Below are 24,540 nucleotides of genomic sequence, written 5' to 3' on the forward strand. Positions count from 1 at the left end.
TTTCATTGCTAGGCAGACAATAACAGGTATTTTTCAAGCTGCAAGGACTAGAGTCCAGGGATTATATAACTGGGAAAACAAAATGTGACCCACATCTAATGGCTCAGAAAGCAAATGTAAGAAAACAGTGATTATTTGTTGAGTCTTAATTTTTAAGCCTATTTCAGGACCTTCTAAACATTGAGGGTTGAACAACTTGTATCGCTGCCAATTCCTTAAAACAGAATTTGTCCCCTCTGCTGTTTCAATTATGCAAACTGCACTGTATCTACAGTGTTTACACTTTCAATAGAAGATCTTAATATCTAACCAGACATGCAAGCAACTTGTCTCCCTGTGCTTTCTTTGAGCATTTATCACAAAAGGTTATTATTTCCATGGGACTGTGCAATTAGAGTTCACCTTTTATTGACCTCTGTCATACTTTGAATTAGCCATTATCTGTGTTGTTACTAAATAGCTGCTTTTGAGTCTCACTTCATTTTCAGCTTCAGAGAATGGCTAATTCATCTAATTTGATGGAGTTAGTTCTTGCTTGTACCAGCAGAAAAGAAGAACTGGGACTCTCTTTTCCAGCCTCTCCAGCAGGCACAGACAGGTCTGATCTTCTGTGAATCCATGGAAGGCAGTCACCCATAGAGAACTTCTGACAGGTAATGTGAGCCAGCTTCTCAGCTGACATCTGGTGAAATCAGTAAATCAAAAGTGATTGCTGCAGTTAGGCAACATCAGAGCATCTCACCCATATGGGTAAAAGAAAGCCATGGAACAGCAAGAATCTGAGAAAGCCTTTAGAAGCCAACAGAATATGTGGCATTATACATAGAATACACAAATAGTGCTAATGGCTCTTTTTTTCTTCCTGTTCCCCTTTTGCTCCAAAATGATACTTCTACTGAGTTTTTCCTCTAGATTTCACAGTTTCAATCTTCTGTGTAACTGGAGCTAATACTTTTTCTTCAACTAACAATAATTCCCTAGCTACGTTATTGGTTTAAGGCTCAGCCCAAGGACAGAAACAGGGCTTGCCATTCAAATTAATATGAATGTATTAATAGGGATTAATATATTCATATAGGGAGTGTTATTCTGGGGATGTTTTGTAATCTAATGCCAAATCTGGATTTAAATTCTGGGGACAAATTTACTGCTCGTGATCTGAACTAGATGGTCCCAGATTGGTTGTATTTCAGAGATACAGACCTATATATTCCATGCAAATACCAGTGTGAAAAGAAGATAATAGATCAAATATTCCAGCATAAAACAACAACAACAACAAAAAAAAAAAAAAAAAAAAAACCAAAAACCCAAATCCTAAAGAAAAAACTAATCTAGAAGAAAAGCAGACAAATAGCTAGAGAAGAGGGCTACTGACAGACATGCTCAAAGTGCAGTTTTGGATTTTCACTTAAAAATTTTACACAAGGAATCTCTTTCTCATGATAGCTAAGCACATTTACCTCTGTACAGCATGGCACATTTGGTAAAGTAGCCTAATTTTTCTCTTCCTTCCTCTGAACCTCACATTTTCCACATCCTTAGCAGCACGAATGTTACAGCACAAAAGCTTCATATAAAGCTAAAGTCTGTGGAAGAGCACAGAGTGAAACAAGTGCCTCCACAGGCAACATTTTGGAAACCAGTGCAGGTGAAATCTGTGCAATACAGGAAACCAGTGCAGTACAGCAGTACAGAATGAAATCTGCTCTGTTTATGTGCAAAAAAAAAAAAAAAAAAAACAAACAAAACCAACCAACCAAACAAAAAAACCCAAAAAAAACCCCAAAAAAAAACCAACTCACATAAACTGATCCAAAATAATACACATGAAATTCACTGAGATACATGTGGTTTAAATGAAAGTTTGATTGAAGACTCACATATATTTTCCTTGATCCACTTTCATCCCATCCACGGTAATTTGATTTTTATATTTTAATAGCAATAAGACATTCTTCCCTTTAAATTAAAATATTATCTATTTCCCCCTCAAGAATGTTTAATCTTCTAAAGCTACAGTGATTCTGAAAAGTTCACATTAAGTATGAATCTGTTGCAGAAAATTCAAAATTACCTACTAGGAGAACCAAGCTTGTGAATAACACATGTAACTTCAGTCTACCCATATCAGTCCACACACATAGTGTGTTTAGAGGTTGGCTAATGAAACTCATTTAACTAAGATGGTCTCCTTTTGCATTCTATCTCTGCTTACTATTCATGGCCTGCTTGGGCAATACTCTCTTAAAATCCTGTTTTAAAGCCCCTGCTTTGTGAGATGACATTTTAAAGCAGTCAGTGCTCATCTCCAGAGTTTTTCTATTAAAAAAACTGTGTCTGTTCTGAAGAGATAAAGCAAGAATACAGACAGGCTCAAAACCCCTTGTAAGGGAGCAGAGGTTCAATGCTAATGTTTCTCTTCTCTTTGCTTCTTCATTAAGTACTTTCTTAATTAAAAGCCCTTTTTTCTTTGTTTTGTTTTTGTTTGACAGAAGCAAAGCATTTGATCTACTAAACCCTTTACACCTGGTCAGATATGAATACCTCTCATCCTCCATCACCACGGACTACCTGCAATCCTCCTCAATCACTGGTTCTGCCTTGGAACCCATAGGGATTTTGCACAGCCTGAATATATATTAGTTCATGCAGTCGTTTCCTCTCCCTCTCTCTGCCCACACTTTGTCAGAAGATGTCTGTTGACTTGCATTGACAAGGATATTAACAGCCCTGGGGAAAATTTTTTCCAAGGTGACACTTGACATGCTCAGTGCCACAGTCTAAGCACAGCTGGGCAACTGCTGCCCAAACATGAATACTCATGATAGATGAGTTTATTTAAAAGCTGTATCTGTTACTGATGACTAGCTTAAAACACCTGCCTCACCAGCACCACAAGAGAGCTGCCAGGCCAGTGAAATACCAACCATCACTCATCAGCAAGATATGAAACTTGGCTAATAGTTAACTTTCTGACCTATTACTCTGCCCTTTCTGTTTATGTGCCAAAGTATGAAAGATGAGGGGGGCACATTTAAGTCACCTGATGGCAAACATATGCCAAGATTTACTTGCACTTCTTGATGTTATTGTTATTCCCCTTGAATGCAAACAGTTACATGAAGAATAAAAGAAAACCAGAGCTCACTTGCACACTGACTTTGCTGAGCACTTCTTCAGACACAGCCTTCTTTTACAAGAGTCCTCCCTCATACAAAACTCCATTCATTCAGCAGCTAAAATCAGTGCTGATTGTGCATCAGGAGCCAGGCTGGCATGTTGAAAGGTGATTCATTCCTCTTAGCATGGCTCTAGAAGTGCCTGTCTCTCCCCCTGCTTAATATAGAAGCACTTAGGTCAGCAAACGTGTGAATGGTTAAAGATAGCAAAGCTGAACCCCTCCCTCAGCTCTGCAGCTTAGAACAGCAACGGATACAAACCAGTTCTGTAAAAACCAGTGGTGCTCTCCAGGAAATTCGTGAGACTTCGGGTCTCACAGCCAGAACCACTTTGCTCACCCACTTTACTAAGTGAAAGTAAGAAGGACAATTAAAGGAGCATCAGTACCTGGCAGGAACAAAAGCACAGCAGCCAAAACGTGAGCAGCTCCAAGAGGAAGCACCCAGGAAAGCAGGAGCTTTGGAAGCTGAATGGCCACCAGAGCAACCTGCATGGCAAACACTCCTCTCTGCTGCACCTGTGTGCCTGCAAGCTGATGGATGCCTCTCATCCATGGCAATAGGATTCAACTCCACCCTCCAAATGCAGAAAACTAGGTCATGTTGCAAGACATCAGCCCCTACTTGGCAAAATTTTCTTGAAACTTCAAGCAATCTCTAAAATCATTGCCTCACACTCTTAAGGGAGAAACACTCCCAATGACAGGAGTAATGAAAAAAAAAAAAAAAAAGAAGAATTTTTGTTGAGTTTTTCCTCCCAAAGCAGAGGAAATTCTGGATAAAAAGCAGATAGTAACAGTCATTTAATAAAATGAGTCCATGAAAAGAAAAAGCACACAGCTTCTTTAGCATGTAGTGTGCACTGTAGGTAAGTTTACAATGTTCAACTTTTTTTTTTTTTAACTCTGAGAAATATGAAAGAAATTTCAATGGTGTATAGAAAAAGCCTAAGTATGGGGTTTTCCTTTAGATGTATCTCTAAAATAAGCACAAACATAAAACATTGAAAATGTCTGTATTGTTAATTTATCAGCTAAAAGGAAGACTTACACAGAGACAGACAATATCACCTGAACAACATCCAAATGCTGATCCTCATAGAGAAGAAACTTTTAGTTCAATACTTAAAATCTGGGAAAATAGATTCTGCCTTCATATGTACAATACTCATTATAATGCATAAAATCAAAAGGGATGGTGAATTTGACCATAGTATATGGAAACTGTAAGTGCTTATCCCTTGTGAAAGAAAGGATTTTAAAACATAGAATAATTCTAAAAATATTTTAACAAACATGAAGTAATAGCTTAAAAATTATTCTAAAAATAATTTCCCTATTATTTGAAGAAGAACAATGTCACAAAAAAATTTTGGTCAGTTAGTTAGTTAGTTTTTGGACAGTTATTTCCAGACACATTTTATAGGTGTTTGCAGGAACTGTGTACCTGCTGTTGCCGCTGCCCTGTGGACCTGTGACCCACCTCACATTCCTTCTTTAAAAGATGTTTTAACATAGATACTTTTTATTGATAATTTAAAAAGTAGTTTTATGCATTAAAATGTTTCCATTACAGTACTACTTAGATGAACCTTTTCTTTCCTGTACACAAGGCATTTTAGCCTCCTGTCATTCATCAAGTTTTCCAAGCTCTAATTGCTTTTAATTTTCACTCTTATTAGATTGAAAACTGCAGAAATCACTATTTAATCAGTGGAAAAAAAAAAAATCTTTCCTAAATGCATATTATAAATATAATTTCTTTCTCCAAAATTGTAATTTACAGAGTCTGATTTACTCTTAAGACCCCAAATTACTCTTTCCATTCTAAATATCAACTACAATTCAATACAGGAATTAAATAGCTGTGTATATTTTTAAGCATCAAACTTAAATTCTTTTTTGTATTAATTTCAAAACCAAAACTAGATGGCTCTCTCTTTTTCATTATTTCACCCCTTTTTAGGTCCCTCTAAGAATGCCAGCCTATCTTTATGAATCTTCTAGATGGACAATAGGAATATGCAAACAGCACAGCTGGTGTCTGATGACCACTGACACACGATATATTTCTTCAGCTCATGGTACATTTTCATACCACCACACCCCTGACAGATTAGGCAGCAGCAGGCAAGCTCTGAGAGGTGAGAGTTGCTATCTTTTTGCTCCTTGATTTTAAAATGCATACCAAAATTATAATTCAAGCTGTCAAAAGCAAGATCTTCTCAAGACATTTCAGTCTTGAACATATTTATTTATAATTTTGTATAAAATGCCCAATTATTAGTACCAGGTTTTTCTTTCCACAGAAAAAACTACATTGTGCATGACCAGTACCAGTGTTTAATAAATTAATCTGGGACCTGCTTTTAAGAAAACCAAGAAGAAAAAGGCACCTGATTTCAACAGTACAAGGTACAGTCCCCAAACCCCTAAATCAAATAACCTGGATATAAATGTAACATCTGCCCTGAGTTCTTGTGAGTTAGAGTTCTTGTGGATTATTGGCTTACCCATGTTATAACACACTTATGAAACACAGTATTTATTTAAATGGTAGTTATGCAGCTGAATATATTGGTTATACAACTTCAGAATCAATACTTGAACAGTTATTTTATTTATCCAGGTCTATCTATATTTTGTCATCTTTATGCTAAGCAGCAGGTAATGCTAGATAAATTAATAGAAAATTCAATCAAGTCTATCAAACTGAAGAAGTTATGATCTAACTTTCCTAAGTCACCATTCTTCCATATATCATAAACCCTACTTTCCCTAAAAAAAAACTCAACAAACAAACCAAAACAAAAAAAAACACAAAAATGAAACACCTAACCAAAACAGCTATTAAAGAAATTCAACCAAATCTTCTCTATTATTAATCTGCTTATTGAATTTTGTCTTTTATCACATAATCCCACTAAACTGATCAAAACTTTGAAAGAATATATCAGCAGATTAAAACTACTTAATGAATTAGCTAAATAAACATCTGTGAACTGTCTTTTATCAGTCACTGCTTGTTCCCCTTTCTCTCCTATGTTTGCCCAATGCTAATAATTTAAACAGGAAGACGACCTATTTATAGGAAATGGAAGGATATGTGTCTCCACAGTGTCTAATTAAATTAAACTAATCACTGTTTTTTTAAAAAATTTTCTGCAACATTTGCAATGAAATGTGTTTTTTTGTTCAGCATTTCTTTTTCATAAATCTGTTGTAAACCCGTTCTCAGACTTGATTCATCGAAGACGTGGAATGATAAATCATTAATACTATCACTACTACTAGTGTTACTTTCACTGTCTTGATGGATGTGACTGAATATCAAAGCAATTTCAGAACCTACCTCAAATCTCCAAATCTCAAGTTTGTGAAAGCAGCTGCTGTGGAGAACTTGGATTCTTTGAATCCTAAAAGAATAGAAGGAACACACAATAAAATAAAAGCAAAAGACTAACAAAGGTTTTAAAATAGCTGGGCAGAAGGTAAAAGGCAGTAATAAATAAAGACAAAGTATTTTATATTTTGTCCAGACTGTTCTACTCATCATTACCGGTACCCCCTTAAGAACATTTAAATAAAGAGTTTCTGATATGTGCTTTCTTTGTACACCACCAGAGTTAGAGGAGAACTGCTATTAATGAATATGAGACCTCAGAATTAACCTAGTCAGATTGGAAAATATCTTAGTTCATTATTAAAATTTCAAGTGACAAAGAGGAGGTTTAGTAAAATTATGCTTAATCGAAAAGCAAAAGTATATCATAAAAACTAGGAAACTTTAAAGTTAATCTTCATTTTAAGTACAATAGTGGGATTTTTGTAGTATGTTTAGCCAATCAGAATAGTCCTAATAAAAATATAGTTGAGCACAATTCCCTGCAACACCAAGAGTCTGTGAGTATAATAATAAAACAGATTCCTACTAATATGTAAATGCAGAAGGAACAATAAAATCCAAAACCATAATTTATGTCTTTATCAGAATTAATATTTCAAAGAGATTTTAAGTCTTTAATAGAGTAAAAACCAAGACATCAGTATTTCCACATCTGAAAAGTCATAGTCTGATTTGGGATTTTAATTTCTTCAGTTTCACTGCCAATTAAAAACTTCTAAAGATTTCAAAAATTATTTAGAGGTGAGAAGAGGCAGCATGACCCGCACATATGTTGCTTTTAGCTCCAAGGCCATCCACAGCTGTCAAAAACATCTTAGAAGGAACTAACATGGATAATATATGGAATGGAGTGGTCACACCGATAGCTGCTAACAGTGCCAACTCACTCATTTGTTCCCATGGGCTGAGCAGCCAAGTCAAACTGAAAATACCCCCCAAACCCAAGTTAAGAGATTATTCACCCAGGGGAGAGTTAGAAGGGATTTACACGCAGAAAGGGCCAGCAGTACTCAAGTCATTGACCCAGATGTGCCTATGTGTCTGACATCTGAGCTGCAGCCTGAGTGATCTGAAGTAGTTTCAGTTTAAGAGCAGAGCCTAACAAAGACAGGAGACTAGTGTCTGGCAAGTTAGGAGCAGAAACCAAGTGCAATGGGACTTTTCCTCCAACCACTGCAGGCAAGTGAATGTCAACAGAGTGCACAGCAGTCGCCTGAAGCTCTTGCATTCAACTCTATTGTGCTGAAATGTCAAACAGGATCTTTGCCACTGGCATAAACATTTTAGAGAAGCTTCAGGGAATATACTACAGTTGCTTACATCTTTGCTGGTTCTCATCTTGCAACACAGGAAAGATCCCTCAGAAACAAACACAGATTGAGACTTGTAGCAAAGAGTAGGATTTCAGCTGTGAACAGATGAGGTTTGGGAAGGAGGGGAAGAAAGTCAAGGTTTGAGAAATTATAGAAAGGTCAGTCAGATGCTTACCTTACACATACAGTTCTTTCAAAACAAACCAATGCCGCATGGCACTCTTAAATATATAAATAACAGTTTTCCCTCTGTATTTATAGTCTCATATCCAAAGTTCCCAAGGAGTTGCAGAGTCAGATGTACAGGGAAGGGTGTGACACCAAGGTCCAACTCACTGTTAAAAATGAACTACTTCTCTTTGGCTCTCTTTGTGCTTAACTGGATGGTGATCACATTAAATGGCAGAAGACAGCAAAAGGGCACTCCAGGCAAATCCTGTTTCATAGATTCTTGGCCTGTGTTAGACACTGCTCCCCAGGAAAGCATTCTTTAGAGAATCAGTGTTCCCTCTCATAATCAAACCCAGTAAACTTTGAGGCATTGTACAATGCCTCATGAATCTTTTGCAGAAGATACAGGTTCCTACAAATGTGAACAATTAGAAATTATCAAAGTAATAAATGCAATGCTCATAATCAAGAGCATAGCAAAGGGAAAATACTGCAGTAATGATCTGTATTTTTTTCCCACAAGGTGAGGTAGTCTTTGATTTAAAAATACTGTGATGTGCAGCTGCATATAGAAACTCCATTCCCACTCCAGCACTTTTCTTAGATAAGCTTTACCAAGAGGACAACAGATTACAAATATTCAAGCACATGTTTAGAAGGCAATGTGATGTCCTGAAAAGATTGCCAGCTTTGTAACTTTTTCATCCCTTGTAAAGAATGTACATAACTGTGGTAGGATTGCTGAGAGTTGTGAGTTAAATGGAGCTATAAAAAAAGCTAATACAAGTTGTGCTCTCACAGCTTGAATTAAGTAGAGCAGAGTGCACAATGTGGCTAATTGCATTTATTCTTCTTCCCTTTATACTCGCATATAATTTCATTTCATCTTAAGAGCTGTGTTAGAAAAATGTAGAGACTATGCTAGTTTGTATTTTGTTGGCATTTATTTATGAACTGCATTCTCATACTACATTTTACTGTTGTCAAGAACCACAAAACCTTAGAGAGAAGCGTTCCAGAATTTTTCCTTATTTTATGCTATCGTGGCACTGTAACAAAAAGTATTGAAATGGACAAACATTGCTTCTCCATTTAAGGTTTTGTACAATTGTTGCACAGTGAGTGACACCCAAATAAATTCCTTTTCCCCGCCTTTAATTCTGGCAGATATAACAGATTGAGATATTGCTAGACAACTACTAGACTGAAGTAATTAAACAGTGTAATGTGCAAACAGCATTTTAGAGTCAGCAATTAGATCACTCAAATTAGATGTTTTATTTGCCCAAACTCGTCTGTAAATCTCGTCAAACAAAAGGCTTCATTTACAAACAATACAGCACCAGACTTCCAAAGCAAAGTGCTAGAGCACTGCAGACCACTGCCTGTAGTCAATGCCCCAAGAGATCCATCACACTGATGCATGGGCAAGACTTACAAACACCTCAGAGCAGCCCCGCTCCCTGCATTTACAGTGGGCACTCAAATCATGTGTATGGGCTGTACCTCTGACTGGATGACTACAGAGTTCTGAGGGAGGAAAAGAGAACCTTCAGAAGCACAGGATGATCTGATCAAATGTGTTTATTCATCTTTTGAAACGTGTTTGAATTTTAAATGTCCCATGTTTCTGAAACATTCCTGTCCATGGCCTTGAAAGCTGAAGTCTTTGAGTCTAGTCAGAAGAAACAGGGAGAAAAAAGCAATGTCCACAATGTGTTTTCTTAATTTTGTGGTTATTGTTGCAATATATTTGAGAGAACAGCATCATAATAAAAATAACATTCCACTGCATGCTTAGCTTCAGACCTCCTGCAGTGTACTAAAAAGAGGAAAACTGATATCCCCATGAGTCCTCTCTGTAGTCCATGTCCACTTATTATCTAAAAAATGGTGTAAGTCAATCCACTGTATAACACACAAACCTTAAAAAAACTGCCACATGAGAGACTATAGCATCCATTATTTAACACTATGATAAAATTGTCTGAACAGCAGCACAGGAAACATGTCTTTTATATTCCAACTGTCTTCAAAGACCAATGACCTTTATTTCTCTTTCTCTCTCCTCAGGTTAAAACTTCAGGGATATATTTTTGTCATTATGCTCTCTGTGGAGGATAGGCCACTTTCTAGAGAAAGACAAAAAAATTATCTGAGATCACAGAAGAATTTTTAATCCACTCTTTGCAATAGGAACAACGCACACCCTGTATTTTAGATTTTAAAATCTCTCCCCTAATTAAATAGTATTAGAATCATGCAGATATATTGTAAATAGTTTATCCTAATGCTGGCATTAACTATGCTGTCTATGTAAAGCAAAAACTGAAAATATGTATTGGTTTAAACACAAGTACCCAGCCAAACAAAAGAGCACAATCCATTCAGAGACAGAATATTGCAGTCCACCACAAAACAATAGAAAATAATAAATTCTGTGTTGGCCATAAAAAATTTTTATGAAACATTGTCAGAGCATTATTAAGTCAGTTATAATATCCTGCTATTTACAATTGAACTCCATTCTCTCCTGAAGCCCCCAAACTGAAAGTGTTTCACCTCTCCATAATTTTAGATAGCTGATAAAGGCACTTCCTGGGTACATAAATCATGTCCATTCTCAGCTAGATGTGGATTTAAAATACAAAAGTCCCATCCAAATCACTAGCAGTTTTTCCACTGATTTCAGTGGGTTTGGAACTAGATGTTAAAATACTTCTCTTTAAACTTATATTTATGTTTAATTGCACAAGCTTCTAGGAACTTCAGGAAAAAAACAGCAAGAATAAATATTTGGACCATTTATAAATAAGAGTGTTAAAATTGTCTGTAGAAAGAAGTCTGTCTTTATTCCTTCTTTCCTGGGACAGGTAATAGCACTTGCCAAAGCAAAGCTTCAAAGAACATCCTGTAGCAGAGGGGCAGCGTTTCTTTGTGAGAATACTAAATCTGGGAACACCATTCCTAAACCATTACACACACATACATTAATAAGTCCAAGGTCTGTAACATCCTTGCCTATAACTAGCACAGTCTCAGGTTATTGTGACAGTACACTTTATTTAGTGTTCCTATCAAATGACCCATATCTTCCAGAGGCTGGAAAAAAATGGGAGACACATTCTCTTTTCTCAAGGAAGAGAAACCCACTCACTGAAATCACCAGATGATTCACAAAAGATGAACAGAAAGGAGAAGCTAAACTTGAGGCAATGGCAACAAAAACAAAGGAGAAATCAAGGACTCATTCGGGTCCCAGGAGTGGCCTGGAGTCCCTGTGGACCCCCTGAGGTGCTCACTGGTAAAGGAGCTGCTGCTCTTTCCACGGCACAGCTTTGCCAGTTACTCTGGTGTCACTACAGGACACATGAAAGCACGACATGAGCTGTTGCTATAAAGGTGAAAAACAGGAGGTTTATTATCTGACTCTAGCATTTATACTTTTCCAAAGGTGACAGTGGATTGGAGGGTGAATGTGCTGCTTCTCCAATGACATTGGACAAACTACTAGTACATTAAATTTATCCATCTCTATGAAGGAAAGCAAAACAATAGATTGTTTACAGAAAGTTGTGTGAGAAAGTTCTCTACAAGAATGTAAACTTAGAAGGCTTTAGAAAATCTTAAGAATCAGGACAACACTCTGGCACAAAACACAGCCCACCTTTGCTGGTGTTCCCTTCTCCTGCTGTTTGCTTGTGACAGGCACTGCAAGTGGCCTGATGGTGAGTACATCTGGCCTCTCCAGAACCTAGAAAAGAAAACTCTGAAATATGTGACACATGCTCCCAGCTACCACCTTCTCCTGGCTGGTGCAGAAGTGTCATTATAATCTCAGCTACAGGGGCAGTCAGACTACAGCCTGTGAGCATTGTACTGCAGCCCTTGATCTATAGATTTTCCATCTCATGCCGTGGGCCTGTACACGGAGACCAGCATCGATTTAGCGTTTCAGCAATATAAAAGCTCAGCAAAATATAAAGAACTTTCTGCCTTTTTTTCTGCACATGTGCTCTTTGTTTACTTTTGCTATTATGAGTGTCATTAAAATGAGGGGGGAAGAGAGAAAAAAGGAGATTGAAGGCATCATTGCATATTATTATCACTTACTATATTACCTTGCCACTGATGCTTCCATTTCAGATTTAAGTAAAGAAAATCAAAACTATTAGAAGAAGCTGATAAAAACAAACCAAAGCTACTGGAGGGTGATGAAAGCAAAGGAAGATTATTAATGTGTTGCAGGTACAGGAGAGAGATGCAATTATAAGATTCAAGGGAAATAAGGCAGACAAAAACATCTGCAGTGAAAGTCTCATCCTTTGAAATTAATTCATTTACTAAATACTCCTATCTTTTGAAGTTTAAGATTCACAGCAAATATCACTGCTTGTCAGAAAAGCTTTGACAGAACACACTTTGAAATACTTATCATCCAACTCCAAGGATGTAGTAGGGATTAGAAAGAATGTGTTTTCTTTTTACTTTTTTTAAGGTACCTATATGAGCATTAAGAGCATTATTATGCTTTTAAGGGCACATTTCAAGGAAATAAAAAAGAGTTGTGAGTTTATTTTTACTTTCTTTCTGTTTATAAAAGAGCTCTATGATCTTGAGCACTAAAGTGAACTGAGCTGTTCACACTGTATAAAATATGTACACTGGGTCTCCTTCTAAATCAGACACAGATCAAATAGCCCTGCAAAAGAATGAGAAAAATCAACAATATCTGCAAAAAAAATACTGACATGCAAAAATTAACCAGTATGCCAAAAGATGGGAAGGTGAAGTAGCAAGGAAGGCAGATTATCCAGGGCCTGACTATAGACTCCTGTCTGACATGTGGAATCCCCATCACCAGGGAGCTTTATGAACTGGTTAGTGAGGGATGGGCTAGACGTGTGTCTGAAACACATCCAGCCTGGCTGGCCTGTGATTAATATCTCTTGTTTGCATTATAGCAGACTGAGCCAGGAATGAGGATCTCCTCCCCTAGCCACTGCACACACAAACCTTTATTCCAGTAAGTTTAGAAAGGCTGGAGACCACTCACAACGTTCATATAATTTGTTTTAAATGTTCCATGAACCTCTGCAGTTAGGCTTGATCAAGAAGTTCAGCTTGCTTCTAGGTCTTTCCTTCTCCATGTCTGATTAAACAGGACCTACCAATTTAGCCTAAATGACATGAAAGTTGAGGGCAGCAAGCAGGAGATGGGACAGTGTGCACCCAGCCTGAGACGTTCACAGGATGATCAGCAAGCCCCAGCTGCCACAGAATGTGGAGACAACAGCCCTTCAGCCTCACCTAAAGCCAAGCAAGCCTCTGTAAGGTTCTACCACCTCCTGACCATGAATTCAAGAGCTGGTTTACAGCAACAGCACATCCCCCACCCAGTATGCCTCAGCAGAGCTGGTCCTCGCACATGGAAAAGATTCACCCGTGTGCTGTACAGTCCTCTGAATCGAGTGTCATGCCTCAGACTTCATTCAGTTTTAACCTGCTTCATAGCAGCAGAAAGAATGAAGCTTTAATTTATGCCCTTGCTCTCCAAAACAGACCCCCACAATCCTGTCAGACAGGGAGACACTTAGGATAATATTTCTCTTAAAATCACAGAGAGCTAAAGAGGGTAAAAGGATATTTCCACAAAGCAAGCTTCAGAAACTACACTGAATAAATACTGCAGCATTGATATTTGCAAGTGATCCTATCTACATGACAAAACCAATGCATCACCTAACCTCTGTGCAAGCTTCTGTTCAAGGGGCAAAGGCACTGCACACATGTATACTCCTGTAATGCTGTGTAGAGGTCTCTAAAATCCAGCTCACAGGCATGCACACCCCATCTCCCAGATATCCTATTCCCTTAAAACAGGCTGGATCAAATCAACGGAGCCTGTCATTAAGGAAGCAAGGAGCTGCAATGACTTCCTGTCAGATGGTAAGGAGGACAAGATGGTGACAAGTGTACCATCTGGCAATTCACTTTTCTTCCCAGGCTTCAGCACACAGCTCAGATCGAAAAGCTTGCAGGAACTCCTTCCTACACCCACTACCTCTCAGCTTCTGTGTTACTCTCCTCCTCAACACAAACAGGGCGATGTGCTGCTTTCTCAAGGTACAGAGAGCACAGAACGAGCCACAGGTGTCGGTATCACTGCAGCACACACAGAACTACCTGTCCCATTTTGGTTTAACTGGCAGGGCGGGCTCCAGAGCCTGAGGCAGGCAAGTGCTGCTCTGGGATGCTGCACAAAAAGAAAATCACCAACAGTCTCATCCCACTGGATTGCAGAAGGAAAAATCTACTTTGTTCCGCATGCAGTCACTTTAGAAATCAGGGAGTTGAAAGGTACACACTTCAGTATAAGTAAAAGGAGAGGGAAACAGAACCAGAACCAGCTCCATTCATCAACTGGAGACAAGGACTACAAACAATTCACCTCAGCTTCAAGGTGAAGCCACAATCTATAAACAGTTTAAATCAACGTTTGAAGATTCAGCTTGGCAGAAACCACACCTAGAGTCCTAGAAATTTCAAGTGTCTAAGCTCCATCTACTTAAAATCTCCACTCATATTAGAAAGTCAAGAGAATTGTTTATATTTATGAAAGAAATAGATACATATAGTAACATATAAAAATATATATTACAAGTCAAGTTAAAGGAGAAGCTCCTGGAAGAGGACATGATAGTTATATTTAAGAAATGGTTCTAAAATATGATAATACATAAAGAACCCAGAGATTAAAACTAAACCAGGTAATGAATAATATATAATAACTCTCAAAAGATCTTTATTTTGCAAAGTTTTCTATGCAGTTTACATTTTAGAAAAGTTTCAGTGGCCAATAAGAGTCTGCATTATTCAGTCAGGGGTGTTATAAAAACAGAGAGAGAGCTTATGATTTCAGCAAAACCCAAATATGTAAAAAATCATTTGTAGTGAAGCTTCCCTATGCCCCTCTCTTCATCACGAATAATTACCTGCCCTTTTAATTAAGGAATCATTGCTCAGATATCAACTTCTCTTTTAAAATAACGTGAAAGAGAGGAGAAGTCTGATTCATTCTGATGAATTTTGATGTATTACACAATGGTATGAGTGTATTGGGCTTGGATGGTATACACATCACAATATCAAGACCAGTTCTATTCTGCTAGTTGCATCAGATTAAATACGGAGCCTTGTTAGATTTCAGTGGAGTTTCTGCTGCTGTAAACTTTAAAAAACCTAGAAGAGAGATAGTCCTGGAATAAGAATATGTATTAAACCCAACATGATATCAAGGAAAAATGGTTGGTGATAGCACTCAGAAAACCCAGCTGATTGCTTAAAAAACAATTATATTTACAGGAGAAGAAATGCATTCAACCAGCTATCACATAATGGCACTTCTTATGGGCTTTAAGCTGTGTCTTAATAAAAAACTTCATTAGGCTACTAAGATCCTTCCACATTATCTTCAACTGGAAGAGCAGCAATAAATCAGCTCATTGTTCATGATCTTGCTCTGATCCCTTACAACTGAAATTCTCATAAATATTTAATTAAAAAAAAAAATAGAAAAGCACTGAATCAAATATAAGCTTTTTCAGCTGTGGAAGTACCTCAGAGAGATAAGATGGTTTGGAATAAGGCCATTTTTTTAGCATATTAGTAAAGAACATGGAATAAATTCAAACTACAGGCCAATCAACTCACCTCCTTGTATAAAAAACACATTGCTCTATCTACATCCCAATTCAAATAAATCAGTATAAGGGAGAAATTTACTTCTGTTTTATGATCTAATAAGCTAATCTCTTTACAGTATATTTTTGACAAATTTCAATAAGTTTTGTTACACTTAAAATAGACACAAACTTCCTGCACAACGTCCATAGGGCTTCCCTTGTAATTTGCTCTCAGAATTATCTTAGATAAATAGAGGTACATTTATCCATAGAGTCTTTTGCAGATTGTACATGCAGACTAAGTGTACTCTGTGCAAGGTCCATATTGGTTACACTACAGAAGCCCCATGTCTATGTTAGATCTATGTTAGTGCAGCACTATTCTCCAGCTATGTCCCTCTAGTTCTTAGCACAGTGTTAACACAACATTTAGGTTAGTTTTCTTTGATTAATTCTTTCATTTCCACTCTCTGCAGCTTCATGTGCCTTTGCCAGGGTCACGGGAATGGAAAGACATTCTCCTGCCTTTTGACTTCTCCACCAAGCCACATGGAGAACACTAAACCTATGGGCACATTCTCTCATGTTCATCAATTTACAGAGACCATGTGTTCTTTTCCATGTTTTTTTTTTTTGTTTTGGTTTTTCTGGACCCCTCAGACCATCCTCAGTAACATTAAGAGGTGGTATACTCCCTTAAACTATAATTATGTTTTATTTTTGAACAGTCAGATGAATTATCTTCCCCACAATAGTATTAGTAGACCTTTCTGTTATAGAGTTTATTTTGCTTTATTTATTCATTGCTTTCCCTGTTCATCTCTGCAGTGCTTACTGTACACTACCTTAGATGTAGAAAGGAGGGTTTTTGTAACCCTAATTTAAAAGAACCTTTGAGTAGTATCTTTTTGTTTGTTTGTTTGTTCAGTCTACATCTCTGCATGTAGTAACTAGACTTCCTGGTTTTGCTTTGTTGTTCTTTACAATTCCCTGACTCTTTTTAGCTTGCTGTAATATACTATTTAAATTTCAATATTCAGATACTCATTTTCTGTGATACCATTCCCCATCCCAGATGGTCAAGAAAATATGTTTATTTGAAATAACTTTGTTGCTTTATTTTTCTTTTTCTTATGGTCACAAACTTTCTAGCACCATCCTCTTTTTTCAGGGTGAAACATGACCAGAAATACTATTGTTACCTAACTTCCAAGGTCTTCTTTAGATTTCCCTCCACACAAAGATCATAAATCTTCTTACTCAACCAAAATACAGTCATTTAACTTTTCTGGGGTCTTGTTTAAAGAGTGTCTCATGATCATATTTTCCCTTCTTCCTCCCCCTCTACAGAGGTTTCATTTTTGCCTCTCCTCTTTGTCATTCATAAGTCAAATATTGGTGTAAGATATGGCTTGAGAGGGTGTGTAGGAAGCACGAGGAACTTCTGCAGTATGCAAGAGGGATTCTGGAGGACATTTGGGAAGGTGACTTCGTCATAGCTTTTGCTTTAACTCAGGCAGCTAACCAGCAATTCTAAGTGTTAAAAGGGGTCGTGGCACACATGAGTAATGGACATCTGATCTCCAGTCACAGGATATATCAACTGTAAACAGGGGATTTTGACATGGTGAAGGGGAATAAATCTAAACAGAGGAAGCATATCTTCATTTACTGGATGGAATCCCACAGTATGTCAGTAAATAATTGCGGCACATGTTAATATTAAAACTTAAACCAGATAAAAATTTAAGAGCAGAACCCTGAAAGGAAGGCCTGGATAAGAAAAGTGAAATGCTTCTATAATATATGTGCATAAATCCAAGGAAGCATATATAAACTAGCCTAAAAGGGCCCTCCAAGATGTGATCCTGTGGGAGATGAATGAACTCTACTAAATTAAGAGGCAGCACCTTACCTTGCTCACTTCAGGTCTTGCCAGAAAGTATTGTGTAAATACCAGACATAGTAAGTTATAGCTTCTCTTATTCCTTTGCTAATTGATAATTCTATTGCTCTTGCTCTACTTTGGGAGACCAGTTACCTGCAAAAACTGTTTCTTTCCCCTTGTCACTACCCTGCAGCTTGAACCTTAGCCAGTCTGCAGTATCCCAGGCAGTTCCCAGCAAGATAGTGTATGACAGGGACTGTATGGATGGATAGCAAGATGAAATAGCCCTGGCTGGTTGCAGAGGAGTTCCCCAGCACAAATAAAAAATTATTTACTATGCCACTTTCAGGAAAAGAGGGCAAAATCTAGACTACCTTATCCATTAACATAGAGAAGCTTGCAATATCCTGCCATGACAAAGAAACAATTACCTCCTCATCTTTTTCTAAAATCATCACTGATTTTAGTCCCCCTAATTGCCCTACAATGGTAGGAAATTAGGAAAACTAGGAGTATTGACTAGAAACATTTGTCTGACATTTCCTCCATTCAGAGGAGCTATTCTTTCCTTCTGCTATCTGGTTAAATCAGAAAGCCTTATACCAAAAACACTCTTGCACATGGTGTGGGCCATTTTTGAAACCCTGTGCAATAGAAAAGATGAAGGGAACAGGAAAACAAACATTTCTATGAATCTAGCCTCTCATTTTTATTCTGTTTTTTTGTTCCCTTTTCCACACCCCTTCACATGTATGAGTTTGCATTTGCATAAATGCTGAGAATAAGAGTCCATACAAATAGTCATTCATATGCAAACAAGGGTATTCACTTTTGTTCCAGAAGTGTTTGCCCTCTGTTTACAAGGCTTCAGTAGCAAAATCACACAGCAGAAAAATATCATGAATTCCAGCTGGTCAGTGATATCCCACCAATAATGCTCACTAGCCCAGAGACAATAAAAACAAGAAAACAAAAAACACAATGATGTTCACAGTGTCTTGATACAACTAGGTATGAGAATAAATACATCCAAATCAGACTCTGCACACACCATGCTTATAAAAATACTGCATTTCCTGATAAGCTGCTGCTTCATAAAGACAGAATCACATATACAACAGTGGAGAATGTCTAAACACCATACTCTGCTTTCTGCTGCCACACAGCCAGGCAGATTTCTGCATCAGGGTTATGTCATTTGTTTCATTCCGATACTCCAGAGTCCAGAAAGAAAGGAGAAACTCTCTAAGTGATGGTTGGGATGCTCACTTGGGAATGGAAGCAGCAGCATTTAAGTCACTGGCACCAATGTCTATAAAACAAGTATTCAAACTCATTTTTATATGCTCCTGATAAGTTAGCTCACTGAGCTCTTCTGTGGCTGATGGCTCCCTCTCACACTTAGCTACTGAAACAGTTGAACTTCTTCCCTCCTACACTCCCTTTGGCCAGAAGTGAATTGAGTGCACTTATCCACAGTGTTTAGGCTCTAGTTCCTCTTCCAAACCAGACTCCTGGCTTTCTGATGGGTTTTGAGCATCACTCTTTATTCTGAAGGGAGTACTTACACAGGGTTATGTAGTGCTCAGGGACCTCATCCCTCCTTCCTCTGTTGCTCTGATCACCCACTCTGGGAGGTATTGGTTTTGGGATGCATCAACACTTTCTGACAGTAATTTCCATCAAAAAAACCACATTTTGTCTTACCATCCACATTCTTCAAGAGCAAAAGATCAAATCTGAAGTATGAGCTATTCAACCCCCCATAACAAAATGAGAAGATTAAAAAACAAAATGTTAGTTGTTATAGATATTAATCATAAACTGTGAAGGCAAAGCATTGTTCTAGGACTTTTTACAAGTTAATTCTTTGCTCATAATAATTCTACAAGTGATTTCAGATGTGCCCTTTCTGCTTTCACTTTCATCCTAGGGAAATTATCTGAGAAGAGAAAAGATAATAGGCAATTTTTGAACCATCTTAAATAAACTTATTTTCAAAGAAACAAAGAAATGCTGGATCACATCTTGGCATCATTTATGACAGTGCAAACATATTGACACAGATTTTACTATCAAAATTTATATTTTGCATCTGCTGTCTACAAGAAAAGAGGGGAAAATAAAAACTAAAGAAAGCCACAATTTTATACAAATTAAAATTTATTTTTTTAAATCTTCTTACAATAAAAGCTCCATTTAGGAACCAGGAGTCCACACCTGGGGTGGTGACCAGGCTGCATCTGCACCTCCCAGGAGCTCTGGCAGCCATGAGCCTGCTCCTCCACTGGTGTCAGAATGCCAAGAAAAGTTCCCAACACACCTGAATATAGCCCAGGGAATATCTGCAATTTATAAAAATAATGATAGGACACAACTTATTTGTGAGTCCTATTTGTTCCTTTGATCAAATCAGCAGTTTTAGAGTTTTAAAAATTAACTATTTTTAAGTTTCCCCTCAAGACTTTCTGTTTACTAGAAACATGTTTGGTTAAAGTACACCATTTACTTCCAGGTTTTTTTCTCATTTTCAACAGATTTGCAAGAGGCTACAGCAAGGAGCAGGAAACACACAAGTCTTCTGTTCTGGTATGTATTTTGAGAGAGACTTGCTTTTCTGTCTCTTAATTTACAGTTTGTATTTTTATGGAGTTTAAGCTGTGTGAGGAAAGCAATTGATTTACAAAACAGACTACATGCAGCACATACAAACTTACTCCTCTTATCAAATAGGAAATACTTTCTCAATGCAACAGCTTGGTGCAGAAGAGCATGCTGAGCTGAAAAGCAAATACAGCTATCTGATTAATTGATTCTGACCTCATAAATATTATACTTTGGGGGCTCTAATGGAACTTCCTGAGGGTAAATTGCATGGTTCACCTCATTCATTTATATCTCTGGCTGACAGATGTACATTATGAAATGTCACTGAATATGCTGGCAATAAATGAGGTATAACATTAGCATCTTGGTTCTGTTTTCCTGAAGGAACACTTTTGTTAAATGAATCCCACACCAGTAAAAATATTATTCACCACTATGTACACTTCTTTCTATTTTAATCAGTCTCACAGAAATATATAGAGGCCTTCCAAAAACACAGAGCCCCAGTAAATTAACAAAACAAGCTGCTCTTTTGTTGTGCATGTTTCCATTGTGAAGCTATATTGTTGGAGAATATTAGGCTGTGACAAGCATTTGATAGTGTAGTAGTTGCACTAATGTTATGGTTATTATCTTTACTACCGCACAGTGAAATGCAGTTAATTGAAATACAGTGAAGAAATTGCTCCCTTCCCCTGCCTACACAAAAATGAGATGCTAAATTTGTTGTTGGAGTCAGCATATAGGGTCCCTTGACCTCTCTGCATGTATTTAGGCATTATTCTATTTTATTTCATTTTTTATTTCGTTGCCATTTGAGACTGATAAAATTGCACATAAAGGGCTTGGGAATAATGGCAAATAACTATGACATGTGCAGTTTAATGAAATTATATACTGTGGTGCATTTCAATAAAATTCATAGGAATATGTGCCCCACTACTGTAAGGCTTGCAAATTCCAATAAACCATTAATCCTTGCCATGAGCAGGCCATGACTGACTGCAAAGGTAACTTTGCCAAGGAATGGGGAGAGAGAAAGAGAAAGGAGGAGGGAGGGAAGCTGAGGGAAGGAGAACAGAGCTAGTGGCAAGTGTGGTAGTTAGAGGAGATGAACCATCCCTCTGGGATTAAATCTACTTCCAACTATCCCCTTTCCTCCCACTGTTAAGTCATAATTGTTACAAAGGACAGCACTGGAAAAACATGTAATTTGTCTCTCACTACTCGCTGGCAGCTATTGCAGGCTCAGGAGCCCAAATGAGGCTGAAAGATATTTCATCTTGTAGCATTACCTCCAGGACAGCTTCTGAAGAGCTGCACGGTGGCTGCCTGCTGCACCTCTGCCCAGAGAGCAGCACGAGGGGCAGCCCCCACTTGTACTTGCTTCTCAGACACTGGCCACAGACATGCTCTGCTCTAACAAATCTTTCTCATCAAGCTCCAAACCCCTCTCTTCAGTTTTTTAGAAAGGGAGTGAAGGAGGGAGGCCAATAGGTTTGGGAAAATTGACCATTACAGGAATTTTCTGCAAACAGAAATTGAAAATAAGTGACAGAACTTGTGCCTGCTCTGCTACTACATCTGTGCATTTATTGATTCACTCTCTGGCACAGACTGCAGCTGGACTATAAAGGACACAAGACACCTCTGCCTTTGCATAAAACCACAGAGGTCAGCTGTCACTTCAGTACATTTTTGACTGAGTTTATGCTTCCAAAAAGGTTAGAAAAATGTGTTAGGTGCAAAAAGCATCATCTAGCACTAAGAGCAGGAGCACAAGGCATTGTTCTTGTAACATCACTTCTGCTGCACACTGTGAAGGGTTCTGGGAGCTGCTGGCTCTGCAATTTGGCTCAAGGTGGCTGCAAGGGGACAGCAGTGTTCTTGGCAGACAAGGATACCTGGGCTCCAGGAACATGGATGCTATGAGAAAGGCTCCTCTTTGATGCAGTGTAGTTTACTTTGCTTAGTCAAGTCATGAATCAGGCCTCATCAGAATCATCAGGATTTTTTGGTTTGGGGTTTTTTATTTTGTTGTGCTTTGTGGTTTTTTTTTGTTTTGTTTGTAATTTAAAATAAAGCAACAAGGATGAGGGGAAATCAAGTTGCAAATTCTGTAATACTGCCTTCCTCTTCAGACTTTATATTTCCCATCCCCATTCTGCTAATAACTTTGTAACTCCTAGTTGCAATGTTTGCATGTTAGGATGTTTGCTAGCATACCTGTCTATCAAAACAGGATGGAGAGATGTTAAAGATCAGTAAATAGGATTTCTGCCCCAGAAAACCTTTAGAAAGTGTATATGCTTAGACATAGACAATTAAATATTTATATGCAAAAAAACAGAAAGAAAAATAGTAAAATTATGGTTATACTGGATTTCCTTCCTGTTTACATTTTTCTACCATTTAAAAATACTTTTCTGCTTCTATCTTGCACACAACTGAGATAAACAAAACACAGGGAAAACAAAAATAATGCAAATACAAGTTCTTTACCAGTTTCTGCCTAAATACCAGTGCACATACACACACACCTTGACTCATAATTAATCTGGAAAAAACAAGGGAACTACCCCACACTGCCTCATAACAGGAAACATTATCCCATGCATGATTCCCTGGCTGATAAACCAGGGTCCAAATTACACAGTGTCCACTGCCATAAGCCTAAACTTGCCAAGGCATTACACTGGTCAGCTCTGAGGCTGCTCAGTGCCTCCTACTCACAAGGGGCACAGACAGGGTTTTGCCCTGCTCCAAAGTGTTGCACACCATCAGGCTATGAATATGACACCAAACTGGACAATTATAATCCAGTTCAGCAGGGAGTACTCAAGTGAACCCAGGATGTGCCATCAACCCTGGCTTAACCATGGAGTGGAAAGCAGATCACTAACAGCAGAAGATTCTGCTTCAAAAATATTAACCAGCTCACACTTGTACTTAATGTACAGTGTCTAGACAGTATTGACTGCGTGTACAAACCATCCTCCAGGGACAGCTCTCTGAGACCTGAAGCTGTGCTGCTATAATTAAAGCCTACAGTGTTTTAGAAGTCACTGGCTTTTACACTTAGAATTTTCCTGAGTGGCCTTTGCAAGAGAGGCAGCTGCATGCTCTTCCCTAACATAAGAGGTAGAAGATGAGGAGAGGGGGAGCCACCTCTAAACAAATATGAACAAATTTACCTGTTTTATAAGGCATCACGGCTGATAGAAATAATGCTCTATCCATCTCCACAGAGCATAATTTATTTTTCTCTTAAAATGTCCAGTATACTGGTTTATAATTTTGATCCCTAAACATCAACAACAACGTTTAAGACATGGACATAGTGGTACTTTTATTTTCACCTCACAGACCAGGTTTGCGCTATACAGATAAACAGAGATTTTTAGCTCTACAGCTTTACTTTTCTTACTAATTTGGTGGTTTATTTTCATCACAAACTGCATTTCTATAAATGGCCCAGCCAAAACATCATTATTTTTGCCTCCAGCAGCCTGCCCTGCTCTAAGGGTGTAACAGCCAAGGATCCATTAAGCTGCCTTAATGCCCCAGGCTTGTCAGCTTCTCTTTGCTTCCCTCAGAAATCAGCTGGTTGGTGTCTCAGAAAGCAAATCAAGCCATGCAATAGTTGGGGTATATTGTGGCACAGGAACAGCCTCACACGTGGTATTTGCTTTAAGAGCTGATGGCCACCAACAGTGTCATCCAGCTCTCACTATTGCTGTTGAGCAGCACAGCAAACACATCATTCAAAGGCCTCCCTATTCTCAAAGGACATTTCTATTAAAATATTTAAAAATTTAAAAAAAAAAATTAAAAATACCCAGGCTGTTCTTTGTGTTTAAAAAACCTGAAATGCTTTGTAGGGCTTTTCCTTTTACAGCTGATACCCATACTCATATGCTACCTATACCTTCTTTCATACTAAGAATCAAAAGGTGTTCTGTCAAGAGTATTTGCAGCACAACCTCACTCTGCTATTTGTGATTCTAGAGCTGCCCAGATAAGGCCAGAGCAGAATAACATCTGGCTAGCTCAACAAGAATATCTTTGGAGGTAAGGTCAAGGAGACCAGAAAAGAAATGAGTCCAAATACATGCCAGAGGATGAGAAGGAGAAAACAAAAGGTGTTAAAGAATCTAAGCTGACAGTCTTAAATGCTCAGCAATAATGCTAGCAGCAGTCCACCATAAGAGACAAAGTAGCATAAATTGGAAACCAGTAATATATGCAAAGCTTTGTTTAAAATTAGGATAGGTATCTGTGATGAAGAA

General features: G+C 38.0%; 1 long non-coding RNA gene across 6 annotated transcripts in view; it reads right to left on the bottom strand.

Annotated features, from left to right (window-relative positions):
* Nucleotides 1-24,540, bottom strand: part of LOC146768293 (uncharacterized) — a 143,569-nt gene that overhangs the window by 82,145 nt on the left and 36,884 nt on the right. For 3 of the 6 annotated variants that reach the window (XR_014952746.1, XR_014952745.1, XR_014952744.1), the window contains one exon: nt 1-24,540. This exon is cut by the window's left edge and continues 15,110 nt beyond it; it is cut by the window's right edge and continues 14,824 nt beyond it. This is a non-coding gene — a long non-coding RNA (uncharacterized LOC146768293). The other 3 variants (XR_014952749.1, XR_014952748.1, XR_014952747.1) reach the window with 2 other exon arrangements.

Source organism: Lonchura striata, chromosome 2 (genome assembly GCF_050655825.1).
Source record: "Lonchura striata isolate lonStrDom1 chromosome 2, ASM5065582v1, whole genome shotgun sequence".
NCBI classification, from domain to species: domain Eukaryota; kingdom Metazoa; phylum Chordata; class Aves; order Passeriformes; family Estrildidae; genus Lonchura; species Lonchura striata.